Genomic DNA, 23419 nt, shown 5'->3' on the forward strand with positions numbered 1-23419 from the left:
TGATTATTCCTCTCAGTTAAATGACCAGATAGCTGTGTAATTCTGTGTTAGAGAAATATGGTACCGATGTATAAAACTATATAAGCAAATACCGTATTACATAGGGCTCCTTGAGCTTGCCACATGCATGGTACACAAAGTAGGCGTACCCCTGTAATTATACCTTATATGTTACACATTAAAACTGCACAATGGAATTTATCGTCGAAAACATTCTCTGTATCATTGTAATTTAAAGATATTTCTAAAAATGTTTCAAGTACAAAAGGTAATCACTCAAATGTGTGTCCTGTAGCGCTAAATTATAGTTCTTGCAGTAAGAAATTTTCTGTCATTGGTTAACAGTAAAAACGTCCCCAGTATCGTAGTTATTGTCGTCAATATGCGAAGTTCTCCAAAAATCGATGTACTTACCTTTGTCATATACAAAAGTAAAGTGATATACGCATAAATGTCGTAGTTATTAGGTTCATTGCCGTGACCTTGACACTATTATATTGTAAAGTATTGTTGTGTTATTAAAAATACCTGTCCCACTGTAGCTATGCCACAAAAGTCATTACCAAAACATGTTTTACTTTCCAGAAAAACGTAGAAAAACTGTGCAGACATTATACACTGCAAAGGAAATAATGAAGATTGTGTCACTCTTAAGTAGTTTCGTACTATAGTCGTGAAGCTGTCAAACAAACCGAATCCCCTGTCATCTGTGACCTCTCAGAAAGTACTCTAAATAAAAATGCCTTTTCTAGTAAACCAATATGTTGCAGTAAAACCTCATTAGCAGTGTATGTTCCAAGAATGTGGACTTTATAGCCGTGATGTAATCGTGCAACTAACAAGCAAAAATGTGCAGACAATAAGACTGTGTCGTCTATTCCCCATAAAAGTGGACTCTTAAAATTACTCTATTAATTGATATTCATGCTAGCTACGTCGTCAGTTTCATAGGTACGTTTTATGGCAGCCTGCGGTGTGAGTCATTGTCTATTATCTTTTTGGTGTCACGTGTTACTGAGATACGGAGGTCTAGTTTCTATAATTTCAGTTTTACGAGAGGGCCCTGCCCTATTTCAGTTACGCCAGTTCTGATTAAATTCAGGTCTGTCGTCATAGCTATAGCGTAGTGGTGCAGAATCTCTCCGAGAATCGTAATTGCGATGTGAGCTGTTGCGTCTGAAGTCATTTTGTCTCCGTTGATAACAATTGTTCTGGTTCCCATATTGTCTGTTTCTACAGTTATCCCCGACATAGTCATTACTGTGGAAATGTGATCTTTCTCTGTAACTGTTATTATTCTGCCAACGATTATCATACGGGTGGTGTCTGTTTTGATCACGATTTGCGTTATAGGAGTAGCCATGTCGCGTCCAGCTATTATTTCTGTCTTCACGGAATTGTGATGGATGCGACCCGTAATTATTGCTTTCCTGTTTTCGCATCATGGGATTGAATGTGTCGATTTCCAGTTCTTGCAAAAGTTCCTGGAAAGCTTCGATATGTTCAGACAACTTACTTAAGCAAATGGGGATAAGTTCCGAGGGGCTGTTGACAAATAATTACTATTATGCAACATATCTTCAAACTATTTTACAGGGCTGGAAAATTCAGACTGTTCAATATGTTTCATCATTATGATACTGCGTTTTACTCGAGCTTGGGTAGCCTGAGACCAATATTGAGAAAGGAAGGCATGATAAAATTTCCTTCACTGTGACAGTTACAAATAACCGAACGCATTCTTACCGCTAGTTCATTTACCAAATCACCACACGAATTCTAATCTATGCTCTAATGACCAATTAGGAAGAAAGCAATGAGAAAATTCCTGAAGCCAAGCTTGTGGATGTATGTCATTACTGGATTCTTGAATGTTTTAAATTTACCTGTAGTGATGAAGAGCTTACAGTCAAAATCATCGTGTCGCCGAGTCGCAAATCGGTCATTGTTACGTCATGTCGGCGGTTCCATCTCAAGATTCTATGCACCTTGCCAACTCCTTTCAGAAACTCCGAAATACCTAGTGTTATTACTCTGCGACTTTTCCGTGTTTCTAAATCCCTCTTTCTGTGTTGGAACGCGAGTATCATCTGAAATACGTAATTTTTGTATCACATGTGCCAACTGATCTCGTACTTGCCGCATTTCTCTTTTGTGTTGCGTATTAACTTGATTCTGACTTTGTTTAAATTTCCTAATTTCCTTGTACTTCTCTGTGCCAGTGAGGGCTACCGGTCTTGTGTCATTCAAATCATTATCTACCTTCGTAGATAAATTTGTTAACTGATCCGAAAGTTCGGCTACTTTTTGCGATAATGTGCTGATTTCCTCTGTGTATTTTTCTGAACCAAGTTTTAGAGTATCTACTGTGTCCTTTAAACTTTCTTGATCTTTTGCAAGTTGCGCGACTGTATCGATAGATGCAACTGAGTCAATTTTAGCCTGCAAAGAGTCGTGATTTTCGTGAACAATGATCTACAGTTCTTTTGTGGTTGCTTCATGATTCCGTAATGTGTTTTCATGTTGCGAAAAAATAGGCGGAAAATGCCCACAAATTTGTGATTTTACGTTTTTACAAATTTTTTGACATTTAGGTTCGATTTTAAGTAACTCAGCGCTTAAACCTTTATGTGTTTTTTCAAGCGTTTGATCAGTTACCTCGAACTTTTGGAGTTGTTGCTGTGTTAGTTTCTGATTTTGTTCCATTTGTTGCATTAATTGGATTAACAATGTATTAGTGAATGAAACATGTTGAACTGTGCTTTTCCGCAGTGCATTTGCACCGCCAACACTCATATTTCGTAAAGCAGTAAGTGTGTCTTGACTTAATTGAGGAAAATATTATGAGGCAAAACCTGAATCCACGCTATTTGCAAGGTTTTGTTCCGATATTTCGCATTCCTGAGGCGAACAGTTACCGACCTATCCATCAACAATAGTTCCCTGTTCACTGATTGTTTCACTTTCTACACCCTTATTTACTGCCTGATATATGTCCCTATGCACAATTACCAAATTATTGTCTCGAATATTTGTCATTTCATTACAAGGTGGTGCTAACAAGCTACGCTCATCAACAGCGTCATTTATCAATTTGCTTTGCAGCCTAGTTTTATGTTTTTCACTCGCCATGTTTACCACACTATTTCACACGATAACACAGAAAAAACACAATTTGAAAAGCAAAAACTAAAAACACATACTAAAATAGCATTGAAAATAATAAATATCAAATTAGTTGCAAAAGCGACTTCGGGATACTTAGTGCAAATCCACAAGCATGCCACAACTGCTTTGCTCATTACAATATAGTACAACAATAAAAAGTACAACTACAAGGGGAAATTCCATATACAATTACGCGCTAGCAGTAAACAATAACTAATTTGTAATCATGCACTAATTATTCAAACTACAAGAAAACCAGAAGATTCCAGTGAAGTATCCTCGACAAAGAGTCGACAGGTGAAACTTCTACACATATTTTTTTTTACTGAAATTGGAATAATTGAGGAGGTGAAACTTCTATGTGTTTAATTAAATTGCTTAATGCAACTGAATCTTCTAAAACTGCTGAGTGAAACTGAACGTACTGTCACTTTGCTTGTCTTTATCATTTCAAAACTGACCTGTGGAATTTTCCTTGGCAATTACAGCTCAGACTTAATCTATTCATTTATGACTAACAATATACCGGAATAACGCAATCTGACTATTAATTAACACAAAAGAATGGCCCTGAATTAGAATAAACCCTAACAATAACCCATACATAACGTAAGTCACTTATCTCACAGAAAATCTTCAGGACACGGACTGCAGCAAATATAGCAAGTATACAGCTATCTAAATAAAAGGATTCTAATTGCTGTAGTCTCTAACTACTAATAGGCATGTAGTTAGCAAAGGAAAGATATTGCTGCAGAGCAATCAATTTATTTTACAGTTTTTACCTTAATCAAGCAAAGGAAAGATATTGCTGCAGAGCAAACAATGTATTTAGCAGTTTTTACCTTAATCATGTGACATCCAGTTCCACAAATTATATAATTGTCAATAATTCCATAAGCCGCATTTTACAATCCATATCCAACCAATATTAAATTATGGAATTATTGACAATTATATAATTTGTGGAACTGACTGACATCCAGTTCCACAAATTATATAACTGTCAATAATTCCATAACCCGCATTTTACACTCCCACAAATTATATAATTGTGAATAATTCCATAACCCGCATTTTACATTAATAATTATTAAATTTAATATCAATTTAATATTAAATTATTAATTTAATAATTATTAGTGTAAAATGCGGGTTATGGAATTATTCACAATTATATAATTTGTTATGACCGACACTCACTCGCGCAGACGGTCGGCTCGCGCTAATACTGTTTCTGACCTCTGTCACTGCTAACTGTTAACTTCTAACTGCGAGTGCTTCCAGCCACAGAGCCTCTTACAGAGGGCACACAGCCCTGTGGGTGGTATTAATGTAGTCTAACGCGCTGCCAACATACAAGCAGGTTACTTACAAAATTAACAAACGACGGAGGTGATGCCCCATGGTGCACAAAACAGGACATAACACGAAAAAAGCACACCAAATTTAAACGAAAGCAAAATCGCAAAGATTGGCTAACTTTTACAGAAGCTCGAAATTTAGCGCGGACTTTAGTGTGAGAAGGTTATAATGTTCCCACAACGAAACTTTGTCTCGAAACCTGGCAGAATATCCAAAGAGATCCTAATCGTATGCAAAGTATACTAGGAGGAAGACACAATCAGTGCCTTCTCTGTGCGATAACAATGGAAGTACTGGTTCAAATGGCTCTGAGCGCTATGGGACTTAACATCTATGGTCATCAGTCCCCTAGAACTTAGAACTACTTAAACCTAACTAACCTAAGGACATCACACAACACCCAGTCATCACGAGGCAAAGAAAATCCCTGACCCCGCCGGGAATCGAACCCGGGAACCCGGGCGTGGGAAGCGAGAACGCTACCGCACGACCACGAGCTGCGGACAATGAAAGTACTATTAATGACAGTGCTGCTGAAGCAGAGTTGCTTGACACAGCCTTCCGAAATTCCTTCTGGAAAGATGACGTAAATATCTCAGAATTTGAATCAAGAACAGCTGGCAACACGAGTAGCTTAGTAGATATTCTCGGTTTTGCGAAGCAATTTAAATCACCTAATAAAAGCAAGTCTTCCGGTCCATATCGTACTCCACTTAGGTTCCTTTCAGAGTATGCTGATGCAATAGCTCCATACGAAACAATCATATAAAACAGCTCGATCGACGGAGGTCCCTACCCAAAGACTCAAAGCGGCACAGGTCACACCAATAGTCAAGAAAGGCAATACGAGTAATCCACTAAATTACTGGTCCATATCATTAATGTTGATATACGGCAGGATTTTGTAACGTATATTGTGTTCGAACATTATGAATTACCTCTCAGAGACCAGACTATTGACACATAGTCAACACGGATTTACAAAACATCGTTCTTGTTAAAAACTATTAGCTCTTCACTCCACGAAGTGCCGATTGCTACCGACAAGGGATTTCAAATTGATTCCGAATTTCTTGATATCCAGAAGGCTTTTGACAAAGTACTTCACAAGTGGTTTGTAATCAAACAGCGTGCTTGTGGAATACTGTGTCAGTTATGCTACTGGATTCGTAATTTTATATCAGAGAGGTCACAGTTCGTTTTAACTGACGGAAGTCATCGCGTAAAACAGGAGTGTTTTCTAGCGTTAACCAAGTTTGAATTACAAACCCCCTGTTCTTCCTTATCTGTACTCATATAAACGACTTAGGAGATCTATCAGCTGCCGTCTTAGGTTGCTTGCAGATGATTCTATTGTTTATCGACTACTAAAGTTATCAGAAGTTGAATTGCAAAACGATTTAGATATCTGTATAGTGCGAAAATCTTCAATTGACCCTAAATAAGAAGAAGTGTGAGGTCATCAACATGAGTGCCAAAAGGAATCCGTTAAATTTCCGTTACACAATAATCAGGCAAACATAACGGCCGTAAATTCCATTGAAAACCTACCAGTTACAATTACGAACAACTTAAATTGGAGAGAACACATAGAAAATGTTGTTGGGAAGACGAATCAAAGACGGTGACTTACTGGCGGAACACTTAGAGCATGCAACTGATCTACTAGACTGCCAATTCTAGGTTGTCTGTTCCCTTTGGAGTACTGCTGCGTTTTGTGGAATCCTTACCAGATAGAATTTACGTAGTACACTGAGAAAGTTCAAAGAAGGGCAGCACGTGCTGTATTATCAATAAATATGGGAGAGAGTGTCACGTACAGGACACAAGGTTTGGGTTGGAAACCAAAACGAAATTTTTTTTTCGTTGTGAGGCGATCTTCTCTCGAAATTTCAATCGCCGTCTTTCTACTTCGAATACAAAAATATTTTGTTTACGCCGACCTACATACAGAGTAGCGATCATCGTAAATGATATCAGATCTCACAGGCAAAGATGGAGGTGTTAGTTCTTTCAGCGAGCTGTTCGAGAGTGGAATAATAGAGAATTGTATTGTATGTATTGTGTGTTATGTGGGCCTAGAAACGACGGGAAGGTTCCGTCCCCGCCACAGCCGCAGTGGACCACAACCCCACGATGACTACCGCAGCCCATTTCACCCCTCCGCCGCCCACACCGAACCACTCTTTCAGGGTTATTGCACTGTTCGGCCCCCGGTGGACACCGCCAGGGAACGTTTCACACCAGACGAGTATAACCCCTATGTCTGCGTGGTAGACTAATGGTGGTGTCCGCGTATGTGGAGAACTTGTTAGTACAGCAATCGACGGCATGGTGTAGCTGAGGCAGAATAAGGGCAACCAGCCCGCATTCCCCGAGGCAGATGGAAAACCGCCACCACAGACTAGCCGGCTCACCGGACCTCGACACAAGTCCGATGGGCGGATTCGTGCCGTGGACCAGGTACTCCTTCCCAATGAGGAAAGCCGTGCGTCAGACCGCACGGCTAGTCGATCGGGCATAATAGGGAATTAGTGTGAAGGTGGTTCGATGAACCCACTGTCACTCGTGTAATGTGATTCGCAGTTTAGCCATGTCGATATACACTGAAGAGCCAAAGAAACTGGTACACCTGCCTATTATCGTGGAGTGCCTCCGCGAGCACGCAAAAGTGCCGCAGGACGACGTGGCATGGACTCGACTAATGTATGAAATAGTGCAGGAGGAAGTTGGCACCATGAATCCTGCAGGACTGTCCATAAATCCGAAAGAGTACGAGGGTGTGGAGATCTCTTCTGAACAGCACATTGCAAGGCATCCCAGATATTCTCAATAATGTTCATGTCTGGGCAGTTTGGCGGCCAGCGGAAGTATTTAAACTCAGAAGAGTGTTGCTGGAGCCACTCTGTAGCAATTCTGGACTTGTGGGATGTCGCATTGTCCGTCGGAATGCACAGTGGACATGAATGGATTTGGATGGTCAGACAGGATGGTTACGTACGTGTCACATACCAGAATCGTTACTAGATCTGACAGATCGCATATCACTCCGACTGCATTCGCCCCGCACCATTATAGAGCCTCCACCAGTTTGAACAGTCCCCTGCTGACATGCAAGGTCCATGGATTGGCGACGGTGTCTCCATACCCGTACACGTCCATCCCGCTCAATAGAATTTGAAACGACACTCGTCCGACCAGGCAACACGTTTCCAGTCATCAATAGGCCAATGCCAGTGTTGAAGGGCCCAGGCGAGGCGTAAAGCTTTGTGTCGTGCAGTCATCAAGGGTACACGAGTGCGTCTTCGGATCCGAAAGCCCATATCGATGATGTTTCGGTGAACGGTTCGCACGCGCTTATTGTCGTTCAGATGCTGTATTATTGTACTCGTGCGTTTATAAATCAATATATTGTAAATTATCTTCCTTCTTCGGACGAGAGCAGTTTTTGTACAAATTTTTCATTACAAATGTGTAACAAAGTAATCTGGTGTTATCTGTCGAGCAAATTTTCTGTACTTATACGAACGAGAACTAACGTCGTAGTTTGCTCGAATTTCTAGCGTTTGTGCAAGTCATGAAGCCTGCTTCGTAAAAATTACTGTGTAACATATTCCTGGTGTGTCAGTGAAAATCTTTGCCTTCCTGGGAGAGCGGAATAAACAAAGCTCTGCCACATGTGTTTGCACAGTTCTTCAAGCTTCATATATTGCGATCAGTGATTTTAGATGGATTAGTTGCGAAAAAAGAAAAAACTGTTTACTAACCGTAGCCAACCTTCTTCGGATGGAATGTACTAGTTTGTCTTTTATTGGTGTTCCCCGAAGCTCAAAACGACTGTAAAAGGTATCAGATACCGGATTTTGTTTGCTACTGTGATAGTCCAGATTCAAGGAAGCCTCATTGGTATGCTTCCTATAACCGTGTTCCGGCTTGTGGCAAGATAGGATACCTCCCAGGCGCGGTCAATAACAATTTCGGACTCACGGTATCTGTAACATGATAGTCTGCAGGGAACTCAGCCAACAGTAGGGTTATCTGTAACGACAAGGCGAACTTAGTTGCGGCTTACGGTACGCTTTAATGTCAGATCTCGCATGTATCTTTACTTTTCTACGTAGAGGAGGAGAGAAAAAGATTTAATTTAATTGTAGTAATAGCGTATGCTGTGATATTGTGCCACTATAATTTAAGAACTTTGGAGTGTTGTTGTAGGAGCCTTCGTACACGTTTTCAAACACGATTGCAAGGTACTGTCTCATGCAGAAGAAACATTATTGCAATTAATAAAATATTCCGGGCTATTATGCCGTGGTCGAAGGGATTTCACTTTAAAACCAGCCGTTTCGTCTCCATCTGCGGAGAACATTTTCAAGGGGAATGGTAGCTTTGTTGAATTTCCGATTCACACCCTAGTTCGCTAAGGTAGCCCGTAATATTTTATTAATTGTGACAATTCCGGCCATGAGAGTTTACATTTTACAATGAAACGTTATTAATCACGTAGCATCGTACCTTAAAAGGAGCACGATATCGGACAATGTCAGTCTGACAGAAACTGGAGAAATACGAGTAAATGTTAATCTATCTAAGGCCTCACATAGATCCCTAAGTCTTGCATACAACCTTACGAAGCTACGAATCTGTCAACGTTGGATATTTACTCATTTATGTTATGCGAGTGGCTGATGACGCAAATTGTTTCAAAGTAAAGCGGCAGCCATGTCTACTATCTACTTCTTATACGGTTCGTTAAGAATGACACACTCACACACACTCAAACACACACACACACACACACACACACACACGCACACACACACACACACACAAACACACACACACAGACAGGCACACACATATTCACGTGTGTTTGTTTCGCATTATACTACCAGAGCACTACTACTTCAAACTGTAACAAACAACGTTCGCAGTCACTCACTCCATCAGTCTATGTAGCACTGTCACTGGTCAGTCTTTGGCGCAATGCTGTATTTGATGTTTCATACAATGTTTGCTGCACCAGCAGTCAAACACAACAATGCTTCTCCGCAAACCTTCACGTGCGAGTATACACATAACAGGTCCGAACAGCTCTTGCAGGGTAACACTGCTTACCGTGCTTTGAACGTGCTGTAATTTTTACATTATTTACGTACTTGATTAAAGGTGCTACATTTTACAGCTTTGTGTGTAAATGACAATGTAAACGCTAGAAGACCGTCCAATGAGGAATCTAGTTTGCACTGTGCTGGTGATATATTTTTCTGATTGTTGGATTCTTTCCTTAAAACATTTCTGGCTTGTAAACTGATGATTTTATCAATAAAGCTAGAACCCGGGTCTTTTCACAGCTTACATTGATAAATTGATATTCTCGGTGTTGAAAGATCAAGCACTCGCATATCCTTCTATGGTTCTACCAGCATTGTGACAAAATTAGTTTTCACATTTAAAAAATGTACTCTCTTAAGTCAGAATTGCTGACACGCATTGACTGCAATTACTCCATTTCACACTGGAAGCTCTATTTCGAAAACCATAAATAAGTCTACTATTATTACTTTCACTTTCGTTTTCTTTCCTCTCCAGCCAGTCACTCTCTTAAGCTGCCCTAATTCTTAAAATTCATGAACTGCTTATTTGCGTACTTCGTTAATTTGTACTATTTACATTTTGACGTGTTCATTATGCGTCATTTTAGTATGTTTATTTTCCTTTAGGACCAATAGAGTCCATGTCATATTCCTATCAGGAATTTTTGGAAGCCTTTTTTGCCATCTCTGATGGCTGCCTTCTCTTCACTCTGCAGCCGCTATTTTACTTATTTATGCTGATTGTGGAAGCCTGTACAGGTGTTGATCAGTGATATGACCTTCGAATGTTCAGAGATGTCATCCTCATTCAGTCCAATGCTCATGAGTTCTTTCCTAACTTCCTTGGCCATTTTCCGGAGACTTTGCATGAGTACATTAAAAGTCTGTTTCCTCAGGCGGGTTGTATCCACCCTGAGCAAATGTCCACAGAGCTTTAGTCATTCTTTCTATAATGTCTCAGCCGGGCATTAACCCGGTATATCTTCTCTTCCTCTCAGTCTGTACTGTTCCTCTACTTTCTTAGACACGCGATATTTTCGGAAATATCTTCCACGGAAACGTCTATATTTCTCTCAGTCCAGCCTGTTTTGTCATTCTGAGGGAATCACATGCGGACAGACACAAGGTTTTCATCACTGTTTTATACTGCCCGAGTTTACTTTGTATCGAATTCGCTTTTGTCTTCCATAGAACATGCCTCCTACGAAAAGCAACAGCCATCCTCTCTCTCCTGCTGTCGTTGCCTTCTTTTAAGCTAGTTGAATCTGCACTGTTTTACCAAGGTACCTTTTGTATTTTATAGTACGTTTTTATTAGGTAAAGTGGCGCTGTTCGGATGTTGGATGTGGAGGTCTCCGTGTCGGGAGGCGAATGTTAAAAAACGCTTACAGGTAGACTGACGACGCAGCTTTACACCTTCCTGATGCTGGATGCGCAAGAACTAGTAAGCTCGATCCAGCTTCGATCACCAGCAAATATATCCCCACTAAATGCACAGTGTTCGTTTAAAACTTCGAAACTCAATAAAACTATCTGACTACGTAATAGTGCTTAACATTCATCAGTGTGGGCGATCTCTACGGAGTAAGTAACCTTTACTTTCAGTCACGTTAATATTTTTCACTTGAAATAAAATTTTCAAACTATTAACATGTCATGTAATCAAAATCATTGCAAGTGCCATCCACTCAGTAAAACAAAATTACCAAACACAAAATTATAAATGCTGTATAACATGTGCTATATTCCGAAAACACATACCACATATAGTGCTCTTCGTGTTTCCCCAGCTGACTTCAAATACACTTAAAATGACAACAGTCATGGACCAGCGATACCCGCCGGCCGTCGTGGTCGAGCGGTTCTAGACGCTTCAGTCCGGAACCGCGCTGCTGCTACGGTCGCAGGCTCGAATCCTGGCTCGGGCGTGGATGTGTGTACTGTCCTTAGGTTAGTTAGTTTTAAGTATTTCTAAATCTAGGGGGCTGATGACCTCAGATGTTAAGTCCCATAGTGCTCAGAGCCTTTTGAACCAGCGATACCCACATACACAAATGGTGGGAGTATTGCATACAAAAGGTATAAAAGGGCAGTGCTTGGGGGGAGCTGTCATTTGCACTCAGGTGATTCAGGTGATAAGGTTTCCGATGTGATTATAGTCGCACGATGGCATTTAACAAACTTTGAATGCGAAATGGCAGTTGGAGCTAGATGTGTGAGACATTCTGTTTCGAAAATTGTTAGGGAATTCAGTATTCTGAGATCAACAGTGTCAAGAGTTTGCCAGGAATATCAAATTCCAGGCATTACCTCTCACCACGGACAGTGCAGTGCCGATGGTCTTCACTTAATGACTGAGAGCAGCGGCATTTCCGTACAGTTGTCAGTGCTGACAGACAAGTAACACTGTGTGAAATAACCGCAGAAATCAATGTGGGAAGTACGACGAACGTATCCGTTAGAACAGTGCGACAAATTGTTGCGTTAATGGGCTATGGCCGCATACGACCGACGCGAGTGCCTTTGTTAACAGCATGACATCATCTACAGCATCTCTCCTGGGTTCGTGACCGTATCGGTTGGACTCTAGGTGACTGGAAAACCGTGGCCTGGTGAGACGAATCCCGATTTTAGTTGGTAAGAGCTGATGGTAGGGTTCGAGTATGGCGCACACCCCACGAAGCAATAGACACAGATTGTCAGCAAAGCACTGTGCAAAATGATGGCGGCGGCTACATATTGGTGTGAGGTCTGGTTACGTGGAATGGAATGGGTCTTGATCCAACTGAACTGATCACAGATTGGAAATGTTTATGCTCGGTAGTTGGAAACCATTTGAGCAATTCGTGGACTTCATGTACCCAAAAGTATCACTGGGCCACAACTGTCCGCGGTTGGTTTGAAGAACATTCTGGACAATCCGAGCGAATTGTTTGGCAACCCACATCGCCGAACACGAATCCCATCGAAAATTTATGGGGCATAATCGAGAGATCCGTTAGTGCAAAAAATTCGCCACCAGCAACTCTTTCGCAATTATGGACGGCTATAGAGGCAGCGTGGATCAATGTCTCTGCAGCGGACTTCCAACGACTTACTTGTTGAGCCCATGGCCACGTCCAGTTGCTACACTCTGGTGGTCTAAATGAGAACCGACACTGTATTAAGAGGTTTCTCATGACTTTCGTCACTTCATTGTATTTCAATTTATCCCAATGCAGTATTAGACAGCAATAAAAAACATCTTGGCCTAGCGTAAAATAAATTATGTCAAACAGTTCGTACACATAGTAAAGAACTGCCTGTCACAATTTTCATTTTAGAGGCTTCATATTGCAGTACTGGCGCCCTACGCGCCATCGCTGCTGCCGCCACCAACGTATCCTTGTCTGGGTACTTTTATCTGCTCCATCTCCTCTGGGTCCTGCGTGGTGTTATAATAAACATATTTCTACAAAATTTTATCGCAACATTAGCAGAAGTACACTTAATGTCCTATCTTTATACAGCACATGAGAATAAAAAATGCCGTACTGACGTTTGTGATAGACAAACCGTCCAACGGTAATGTACCTTTCTCGAATGAAATTTAGAAGCCAGCTTTTAGAACTCGTTCCTTCAGCGAGTTTTTCATTTCCACAGCTGTCTTTGTGTTTGATGACAGGATCATCAGGTCATCGGTGAATGCAAGGCAGCTTTCTCTGACATAATTCTTTGAAGCAAGACTTCGATCAGTAATCCTCACCCTGCTACCTGCTAATTTCTTTTCCCAATCTCGAATGATCTTCTCTAACATGCAATTGAAGAAAACTTGGGGACAGTCGACATCAACCTGGCAGACCCTAGTTTCAATTAAAAACTCTTTAGCGAGTTCTACCGGAATTTTAAATTTGAATGTGTTTGATTTAGAGTTTCCTCGATAATTTCTAATGTTTTGAGTGCACTATATATTCGATTAACATGTCGAACAATATGTCCGTTCGTCTATATCAGATCCTTGACGCAGGACGTCGCTTTTTCTGAATCCGTCTTGATATTCACCCGTTTGATGACCTGCTTGCGCCACCAGCCTAGCGTGCAGTGCTTTGGAGAGTACCTTCTAAGTCCGAGGTACGGCAGGACCACGGTGGTTTCTTACATCAGTCCCTTGTCACTCATTGCTTAATGAGTGAATCAGTACTGTTTTCCATTCACCGGGTGTTATTCCAGCTGCCCAGATTTTTCGTACACTTGGAACATTAAGGGTGATTCCAAATCGATTTGGCGATATTTGCTCTGTGATCGAGACTTCTTTGTGGCTTTGTTGTTCTTTGTTAGAATCTTTACCCCCGAAAGTTCATCATGAGGAGTGATGTCGTTATTTATTTTCTGTGTCACTGTTCTCGGTTATTTTTCTCTGGATTCTTCAAAGGTTAGCAATTTCTCGAAGTAAGGTTGGTGGAGACAAAAGTACGTGTGAGGCAAGAATACCTATCAAGGTTTTAGGTCCCTAAAGCGGAAGTTCGCCATTCTACCATTAGGCAGTGACTTCTACCGTAGGAAGCAAGGGAGAGGATGTTATTGTGGGTGGCCGGTATCCTCTTTCTGCAACATAAATGCAGACGTGGATTAACATAGTTCTTTATTTACAAGAACAGATAGCTGCTACTTAAATTTAATAGTGTCCATGTGTTGTGATACAAGCTCGTCCGAAATACTTTGCGAGGCAACAGGTAAACTGCTGCCAGCGCACACGTCCAGGTCTGAGGGCGTGTCCTGAAACGATGACGGGGACGGCTCCTTTGGGTCGGTGAGCGGGGTCGGCAGGGGTGAGGGCTCATCGTCCTTGCGCTCCTCCTGGGGTGCCCTGGTGGCACCAGCGGTCGGCTGCGAAGCCCGTGAATCTGGGGAAAGAAAAGCAGTCAAATCACGGGACAAATGACGCGCACGAATTTGGTTCTGGTGGCTGCGCTGCAAGCCATCGGGACCTGCAATCAGGTACATAAAAGAGCCAATGCGTTCCTGGATCACGCCTCTTTCCCAGCTCCCATGGTTGTCATAAACCCTGGAAAAAAACAAGCTCGCGCCGCGTAAAGCGAAACTTGCGGACCATTGACGGTGCCGGAAGCTGCGATGGGTGCAGCAGCGTCTGATGGCGGTGGCCATGCAGAAGTTCCGCAGGTGATGATCCGTCTCGTGGATGGGAGTGATAGGAGGCGAGAAAGAGTTGCAGCGTCTGTTCCCGTGTGTGGGTGGTGCGAAGCTAGGTCATCTGTTGTTGAAAGTGCGTACGAAGCGTTCTGCTTCTCCATTGGACTGGGGGTGAAATGGAGGACTTGTCAGATGACGAATGTCATTTCGTTCACAAAACTTGTTAACATCTCGTGAAGTGAGTTTCGGTACGTTGTGCGACACAAGCACTTCCGGCAAACCTTCTAAGGAAAATATGGAGGACAATGCCTGATTGGTGCTACGTGATGTGGAAGAACCCAGAGGCAACGCAAAGGGGAACTTGCTAAAAGAGTCTACTACTACGAGCCAACGAGTGTTCCAGAATGATCCTACGAAGTCTGTGTGCTCTCATTGCCATGACGATTGACTCTGAGGCTAAGCTGCGAAAGTCTGTAGCTAAGCGGATTGGTTTTCCTCGCATACTCGACACTGTGATTCATCTGTTCAGTGTAGGCGTTCATGCTCTGCCAAGTACAGTGCCGTTGCGTTAACTGTTTAGTATAAACAATTCCCCAATGTCCTTAGTGGAGCAATCGCAACTCATCCTTTTGCAATGCTTCGGGAATAAACACACGCGGCTGTCCACTGTCAATTTGAACTGAAAGGTTATGCCGACGTGCAAAGTATCGGCGCACAATTGAGTTCTGGATACTATTCAATGAACGAGGCAAAGACGTAGGAATGTAATGCAACATAATCTTCAGATCTGGGTCTGCTTCCGTGGCCCGTGCAATTTTTCTGTAGTGCAATGGATCCCATCAATTCAGAGTCCTGCGCATCGATTTGCAATAAGTTGCGGCAGGTGCATCAAAATCAGAGTCTGGGCCAATCGGAAGCCGAGATAGGGCGTCTGCATTGCCATACTTTTCCATACGTCTGTACAAAATTTCATACCGATACTGCAAAAGTAACAAGGCCCGACTTAGCAATTTTGAGGCAGTGCGTGTAGGAATCAGCTTTGATTGATGTGACACGTACTGTAAAGGCTTGTGACTTGTCACTAAAAAGAACTTCCGACCATGCAAATGCTGATGGAATTTGGTCACACCATACACAATAGCGAGAGCCTCTTTTTCTATTTGAGAGTAACTCCATTGAGCTGGAGGTAACAACTGTGAGGCAAAAGGAATTGGTCTGTCTTGCGCAGTAATTCCTTGCGATATCACTCCGCCGATTACGTAGGAAGAAGCGTCGACTTGCAAAACTACCGGTTTGGCAGGGTCAAAATGAATTAAAAATCTGTCGGTAAGCAAAGCATTATACACTACTGGCCATTAAAATTGCTACACCAAGAAAGAATGCAAATGATTAACGGGTTTTCATTGGACAAATATATTATACTAGAACTGACATGTAATTACATTTTCACTCAGTTTGGGTGCATAGATCCTGAGAAATCAGTACCCAGAACAACCACCTCTGGCCACAATAATGGCCTTGATACGCCTGGGCATTGAGTCAAACAGAGCTTGGATGGCGTGTACAGGTACAGCTGCCCATGCAGCTTCAACACGATACCACAGTTCATCAAGAGTAGTGACTGCCGTTTTGTAACGAGATAGTTGCTCGGCCACCATTGACCAGACGATTTCAATTGGTGAGAGATCTGGAGAATGTGCTTGGTGAGAGATCTGGAGAATGTGCTGGCCAGAGAAGCAGTAGAACATTTTCTGTATCCAGAAAGGCCCGTACAGGACCTGCAACATGCGGTCGTGCATTATCCTGCTGGAATGTAGGGGTTTCGCAGGGATCGTATGAAGGGTAGAGCCACGGGTCGTAACACATCTGAAATGTATCGTCCACTGTTCAAAGTGCCGTCAATGCGAACAAGAGATGACCGAGACCTGTAACAAAAGGCACCTCATACCATCTCGCCGGGTGATACTCCAGTATGGCGATGACGAATACACGCTTCCAATGTGCGTTCACCGCGATGTCGCCAAACACGGATGCGACCATCACGATTCTGTAAACAGATCCTAGATTCATCCGAAAAAATGACGTTTTGCTTTTCCTACACCCAGGTTCGTCGTTGAGTACACCATCGCAGGTGCTCCTGTCCGTGATGCAGCGTCAAGTGTAACCGTAGCCATGGTCTCCGAGCTGATAGTCCATGCTGCTGCAAACGTCGTCGAACTGTTCGTGCAGATCGTTGTAGTCTTGCAAACGTATCCATGTGTTGACTCAGGGATCCGTTACAGCCATGGGGATAAGATGCCTGTCATCTCGACTGCTAGTAATACGAGGAAGTTGGGATCCAGCACGGCGTTTCGTATTAACCTCCCGAACCCACCGATTCCATTTTCTGCTAATAGTCATTGGATCTCAACCAACGCGAGCAGCAACGTCGCGATAGGATAAACCGCAATCGCGATAGGCTACAATCCGACCTTTATCAAAGTCTGAAACGTGATGGTACGCATTTCTCCTCCTTACACGAGGCATCACAACAACGTTTCACCAGGCAACGCCGGTCAACTGCTGTTTGTGTATGAGAAATCGGTTGGAAACTTTCCTCATGTCAGCACGTTGTAGGTGTCGCCACCGGTGCTAACCTTGTGTGAATGCTCTGAAAAGCTAATCAGTTGCATACCATAGCATCTTCTTCCTGTCGGTTAAATTTCCCGTCTGTAGCACGTCATCTTCGTTGTGTAGCAATTTTATTGGCCTGTGGGGTAGTTACAGTTCTGTCAGCAACTGTGATAAATTGATATTCAAAAATCCGCCTCACTTGCGAAATGTTACTGGTCATTACTCAGGTTTCAGCTAGAGTAATGAAGCCTTCTTTAGAAGCATGAAATAAACTTCTGAAGAAGGCTAGATTACTCTAGCTGAAACATGGGTGAAGACCAGTAACATTTCGCAACTGAGGCGGATTTTTGAAATATTAAAGCATTAGAGTTTCTGAAATGCGTCTTGACAGCCTTTGGTCCACACGAAAGGCACGCTTTTGCGAAGCAAGCGCTACAATGGAGCCGCGATCTGAGCGGCGTTCGGTGTGAACCGAATGTAGTACGTCATTTTGCCTAACACTGACTGCAGTTCAGACACATTGCGAGGAACTGGCAGGTCACGGATTTCAATTGGAGGGGTGCGCACCCTGACTTTATCACATGACGTAAGTACTGTAGTTCAGTTTGAAAAAAGCCAAAAAGCCACACTTTTCGAGACGGCACATGAGTCATGCTTCTGACAACACTCGAAAAAGAGTACGCAAATTGGCAATGTGTTCCTCTGGTGTACGACCTGAGACGTCAATACCGTCAAGCTAATTTGAACAAAATGGCACTTATGAAGTCAGCTGTTCCAAGTGTGTATTTACAACAAACACTTTCTGTGATTCTTCATCCAATGGAATTTGCATCACGCAAATTTATCTTAGAAAAGTAACGTCCTGCACTAAGCCTGTCCATGACTTCCTCAGGGCAAGGTAACGGATAAGTGTCAAGTACTGTCTGTGGGTTGACTGTAGACTTGAAGTCAACACAAATGCGAATTCAACCCGAAGGCTTAGGCAACAAAACGAGAGGACTTGCCCATTGACTACTTTGAATTGGAGCAATTACACCATTATCTTTCCATTCTTTCAATTCACTGGCTACTTTGTTTCTTAAAGCGATTGGAACGGGACGGGCCCAGAAAAACTTAGGCTGTACATTGTCTTTCAATATTACAAGTGCTACAAAGTAATTAACTTTTCCCATTCCTTCTGAAAATAGTTCAGGAAAATCGTTAAGCAAGCTAGTTACACTGTTTTTGGAGTCATAACAGTCACTGAAAGTATACTGTCTTGGATGCTAAGTCCAAGTAAATCAAAGGCATCTAAACCTAATATGTTCCCACTGTCTCTCGATTTCAGCACAGTAAAATTCACTGCCGTAGAGTGAGATTTGTAAGTGACCCGCCACGTTAGCCGAGAGCGCTAATGCTCTGTTTCGTGGACTCGGGTAGGCGTGCCGGCCCCGGATCGAATCCGTCTGGCGGATAAACGACGACGGTCGGTGTGCCGGCCAGCCTGGATGTGGTTTTTAGGCGGTTTTCCACATCCCCCTAGGTGAATACTGGTCTGGTCCCCACGTCCCGCCTCAGTTACATGGCTCGCAGACATCTGAACACTTTCGCATTATTCCATGGATTACATTAGTCGTAGACAGTTGGGGTACATTAACTCCGTCCTGGGGATGGGGGATGGGGTACTGCAGGCTGGCGGCGGGAAGGACATCCGGCCACCCCTTAATCTAACATTGCCAAATCCGATTAACCATGCTGACCCTGCGTACCTGCGGGACAAAGGCACAAGCAAAAGAAAGAAAGAAAGAAAGTGTGAGAGTTGTAAGTAGCAAGCAAACTACATTGTCCAAGAACTAGAATTTCCTGTCCGTCGTAAGCAGTGAGGTGCTTTCCAGATTTAGAAAGGCGTGCTGAGCGTAATTGTTTGTACGTGTCACGATTGAGCGAAGTGACTGAGGCACCTGTGTCTAACTGAAAGTTCACTCGACAGCCAGCGAATCGTAGTGAGACAAATAGTTTATTAGAATTTCGTTGCACAGCACTAGGGCAAAAGTAGACACAACTTTAATTTTATTTTTGTCAGAACCTATTGTAGGTTTTGAAAACTCAGCGTTCATTGCATGTGCACTATCGTGTTTTTTCTGAGAGTGGGCAAAATTGGCATTTTTGTGACGTTGCAAACAAACTGCTTGGACATGGCCTCTTCTTCTTCACTTGTAACACATTGCGTTACGTGATGGGCAGTCCTGTCTTTTATGGCGAGCGAAATATGTAGGGCAAATTAAATTCACAGACCTATTTATATATCTATGTGGCTTTCCGCGCGGCTGTGTACGCGCTCGTTGTTGTGGCTGCTGCCAAGGGGCGACTCGACCCGGCAAATCGAGGCCTGGTCCAACTTAACGGCCGCTATGGCACCCGAATCATATTACTCTACGATTTGCAGTACTTAGGGAAGTGATGGACGAGAGTGCTTTAAGATTGTTCCCGTATTCTACCATCTGGGACATTTAATGTTATTGCATCCTGAATCGTTAAATCACTGTAAAAGTTGCCTCGAGTACTCTTAAATTTACACTGCCTACCGGGTGAGGTGGCGCAGTGGTTAGCACATTGGACTCTCATTCCGGAGGATGACGGTTCAATCCCGCGTCCGGCCATCCTGATTTAGGTTTTCCGTAATTTCCCTAAATCGCCTCAGGCAAATGCCGGGATTCTTCGTTTGAAAGGACACGGCCGACATCCTTCCCTATCCAATGAGACCGATGACCTCGCAGTTTAGTATCCTCCCCCCCCCCCCCCCCCCACAAATCAGCCCAACCATTTACACTTCCTAGTCATGCCCGTTAATTCTGTGTACCACTGGCGGTACGTCTGTTTCGGCTTTTTCTGCAAGCGAAAGAACTGATATCTAGCTGCAGCTACTTCGTCTTAGTGGTCATAGTACTTGGTTAAAGCAGCGATTACTTGGTCAAAGCTGAGTTCGTCGGGAGACGCGGTTGGGGATAGTTTTTGTAGTAGCGCGAACACTGGGGACCCCGCAGTCCAAAGGAAGTATTGTAACTTTACAATACCTTCAACATCATGAACTTGACAATGTGCTTGGAACTGTGTCAGGTATTTGAGCCATTCCTCGTCTGTGTAGTTAAATTGCCGGAACGTTGGGACACTGGTCGTCGGTACTTGTTGAGCTGATTGGTTGGTCGGTTTTGCTGCCGACGCAGCTTGTGCAGCCATTAGTTGTTGTACCGTCGTCAGCAAGGTAGCAATTTGTTGGCTTTGAAGCTGAAAAGTTTGTGTTAGATCCATCACACTGGCTGTCTGCGGCTGAGGCGCGGGGTCTGCGTGTGGAGAGGGCGGGGAATTAATGGTTCACACAAATACATTATAGTAAAAAGCAACCAGAGCCTCTGAAAAGAGTAATTTGATTAGTTCTGCGGGTCGCCTCCAGGAATACAAGCAAGAACACAACAACAAATTAGCGGAGAAACAATATCACTCCTGCAAGCTAAAAGACAAGAGATGCGAGCAAAATCGTCGGCCAAGTTGATTAACTTCGATCGCCACTGAATTATCCTCGTCACCACTGTAGTGTCTTGTATGTAGGAAGCAAGCGAGAGGATGTTATTACCGGTGGCCGGTATCCTCTTTCTAGAACACAAATGCACACGTGGATTAACAAGGTTCTTTATTTACATGAACATATAGCTGCTATTTAACTTTAATAGAGTTCATGTGTTGTGGTATAAGCTCATCCGTAATAGTACCCTTGCAAAAAATATCGGTAATCTTGCTATTGCGAACTTAACTCTCGTTGCTAGTCTCGATCTGGTTACTACGCACTGTCATAGCATGAGTGAGCCAGTGAGTCGATGAGTGGACTAACAGATGCCAAAATGGAGTGTGAGTTAGTGAGGCCCTCTGGTCACAGGCGGTGTCCTAAATGCATGCTGTCGAGAGGGCATTGGCGGCATGTTGCTTGTCGGTGTCTTTGGCCTCTCTCACGATAGGCGAGCTTCATCCAGCGCCTGCTGTCGATCTTCACTCTCTATCTTTGCCGACCAGTGTGTTGGCGACAGCTTACGCCAGCACAGGAATCATGTCAGTTCTATTCTGGCACTTCATGGTAGTCAGACGGTTAGAGCTAGAGAAAATGCAGTAAGTCACTTTTATACATTTTCGACGTAAAATTTTAATAGTATTGATCAAGTGTTGGTGAACGTAAATCTATTTAAAAAATCATATTGCCTGGGTACCGGAAATGGCGGATATAATGTTCCCACATTCTCCTTTATCTCCACAACATTAGCTGTGTGCTTTATCTGTAGACTGCCGAAAAAGTGGCGGAATGGGGTAAAAGTATGCAAGTCTACTGGGGTAGAAGTTCGAAGGGCATACTTGTAGCCCAGCAAGAAACTATTTGAGGACTTTTCCGCCATAACCTGTGACTTGTGTAGTCCATTCTTAGTCCATTCTGGCATTTTCAGTCATTTTTGTTGGTGTTTATTTACTTTAGATGTCTCACTTTGAAGAACTTAAATTAACGTTTCTTTTCTTTTGTTTCTCTTTCGTTGGGTACTTTCTTTTTTATTTTATTTTTTCAAACATAGCTGGCTTTTAAACAGACTTCGAATATAACCATGTCTTCCACAGCGTAAACTATTTTCCATGAAACCGACCGAAAACATCAACTCGACACCCATTAACAGAACCACTCTACCATCAAACTCTTGGCCTTATTGAAAGAGGAAGCACTAAAGCTACCGGGGTTTCAGAGACTGCCTTAAGAAACCAGCTTACGACCGCTAAAGATAGTGAGCACGTCAACCAATTCACTTAACTTTTTCATTGGAGACAGTACAAGCAACAGTGCAGCCTGCATTTCCATCGGCATTACTCTCAGATCATTACGACATTTACTTTTCGATTTCACCTTAAAATAAAGAGTTCCTAATTTGTTTTTCTACGTTTGAGTAAGAATACGCAATTTTTTTAGGAAATCGTTTATTACTCCTCTAATGACAAGAATGTCAAGCTAGGTGCTGCAATTTTGTAAAAATATTTAGTAAGACCAAAATTATATTGTTTTACCCCCACTTGCTCTATTTGGTTAAGATCTCACAGTTTTGTCTGTTGTTCCTAGTAGCTTCCCGTTGTCCGTTCTGAGGTTCAAACATGTTGGTTGATACGAAAATGGCTCTGAGCTCTATGGGACTTAACATCTGAGGTCATCAGTCCCCTAGAACTTTTTTTTTTTGGTCATCAGTCTACTGACTGGTTTAAAGCGGCCCACCACGAATTCCTTTCCTGTGCTAACCTCTTCATCTCAGAGTAGCACTTGCAACCTATGTCCTCAATTAGTTGCTTGACATATTCCAATCTCTGTCTTCCTCTACAGTTTTTGCCCTCTACAGCTCCCTCTAGTACCATGGAAGTCATTCCCTCATGTCTTAGCAGATGTCCTATCATCCTGTCCTTCTCCTTATCAGTGTTTTCCACACATTCCTTTCCTCTCCGATTCTGCGTAGAACCTCCTCATTCCTTACCTTATCAGTCCACCTAATTTTCCACAATCGTCTATAGCACCACATCTCAAATGCTTCGATTCTCTTCTGTTCCAGTTTTCCCACAGTCCATGTTTCACTACCATACAATGCTGTACTCCTGACGTACATCCTCAGAAATTTCTTCCTCAAATTGAGGCCGGTATTTGATATTAGTAGACTTCTCTTGGCCAGAAATGCCTTTTTTGCCATAGCGAGTCTGCTTTTGATGTCCTCCTTGCTCCGTCCGTCATTGGTTATTTTACTGCCTAGGCAGCAGAATTCCTTAACTTCATTGACTTCCTGGCCATCAATCCTGATGTTAAATTTCTCACTGTTCTCATTTCTACTACTTCTCATTACTTTCGTCTTTCTCCGATTTACCCTCAAACCATACTGTGTACTCATTACACTGCTCATTCCGTTCAGCAGATCATTTTATTCTTCTTCACTTTAACTCAGGATACCAATGTCATCAGCGAATCGTATCATTGATATCCTTTCACCTTGTATTTTAATTCCACT

The sequence above is a fragment of the Schistocerca piceifrons genome, chromosome 3, assembly GCF_021461385.2.
Source record: "Schistocerca piceifrons isolate TAMUIC-IGC-003096 chromosome 3, iqSchPice1.1, whole genome shotgun sequence".
NCBI classification, from domain to species: Eukaryota; Metazoa; Arthropoda; class Insecta; order Orthoptera; family Acrididae; genus Schistocerca; species Schistocerca piceifrons.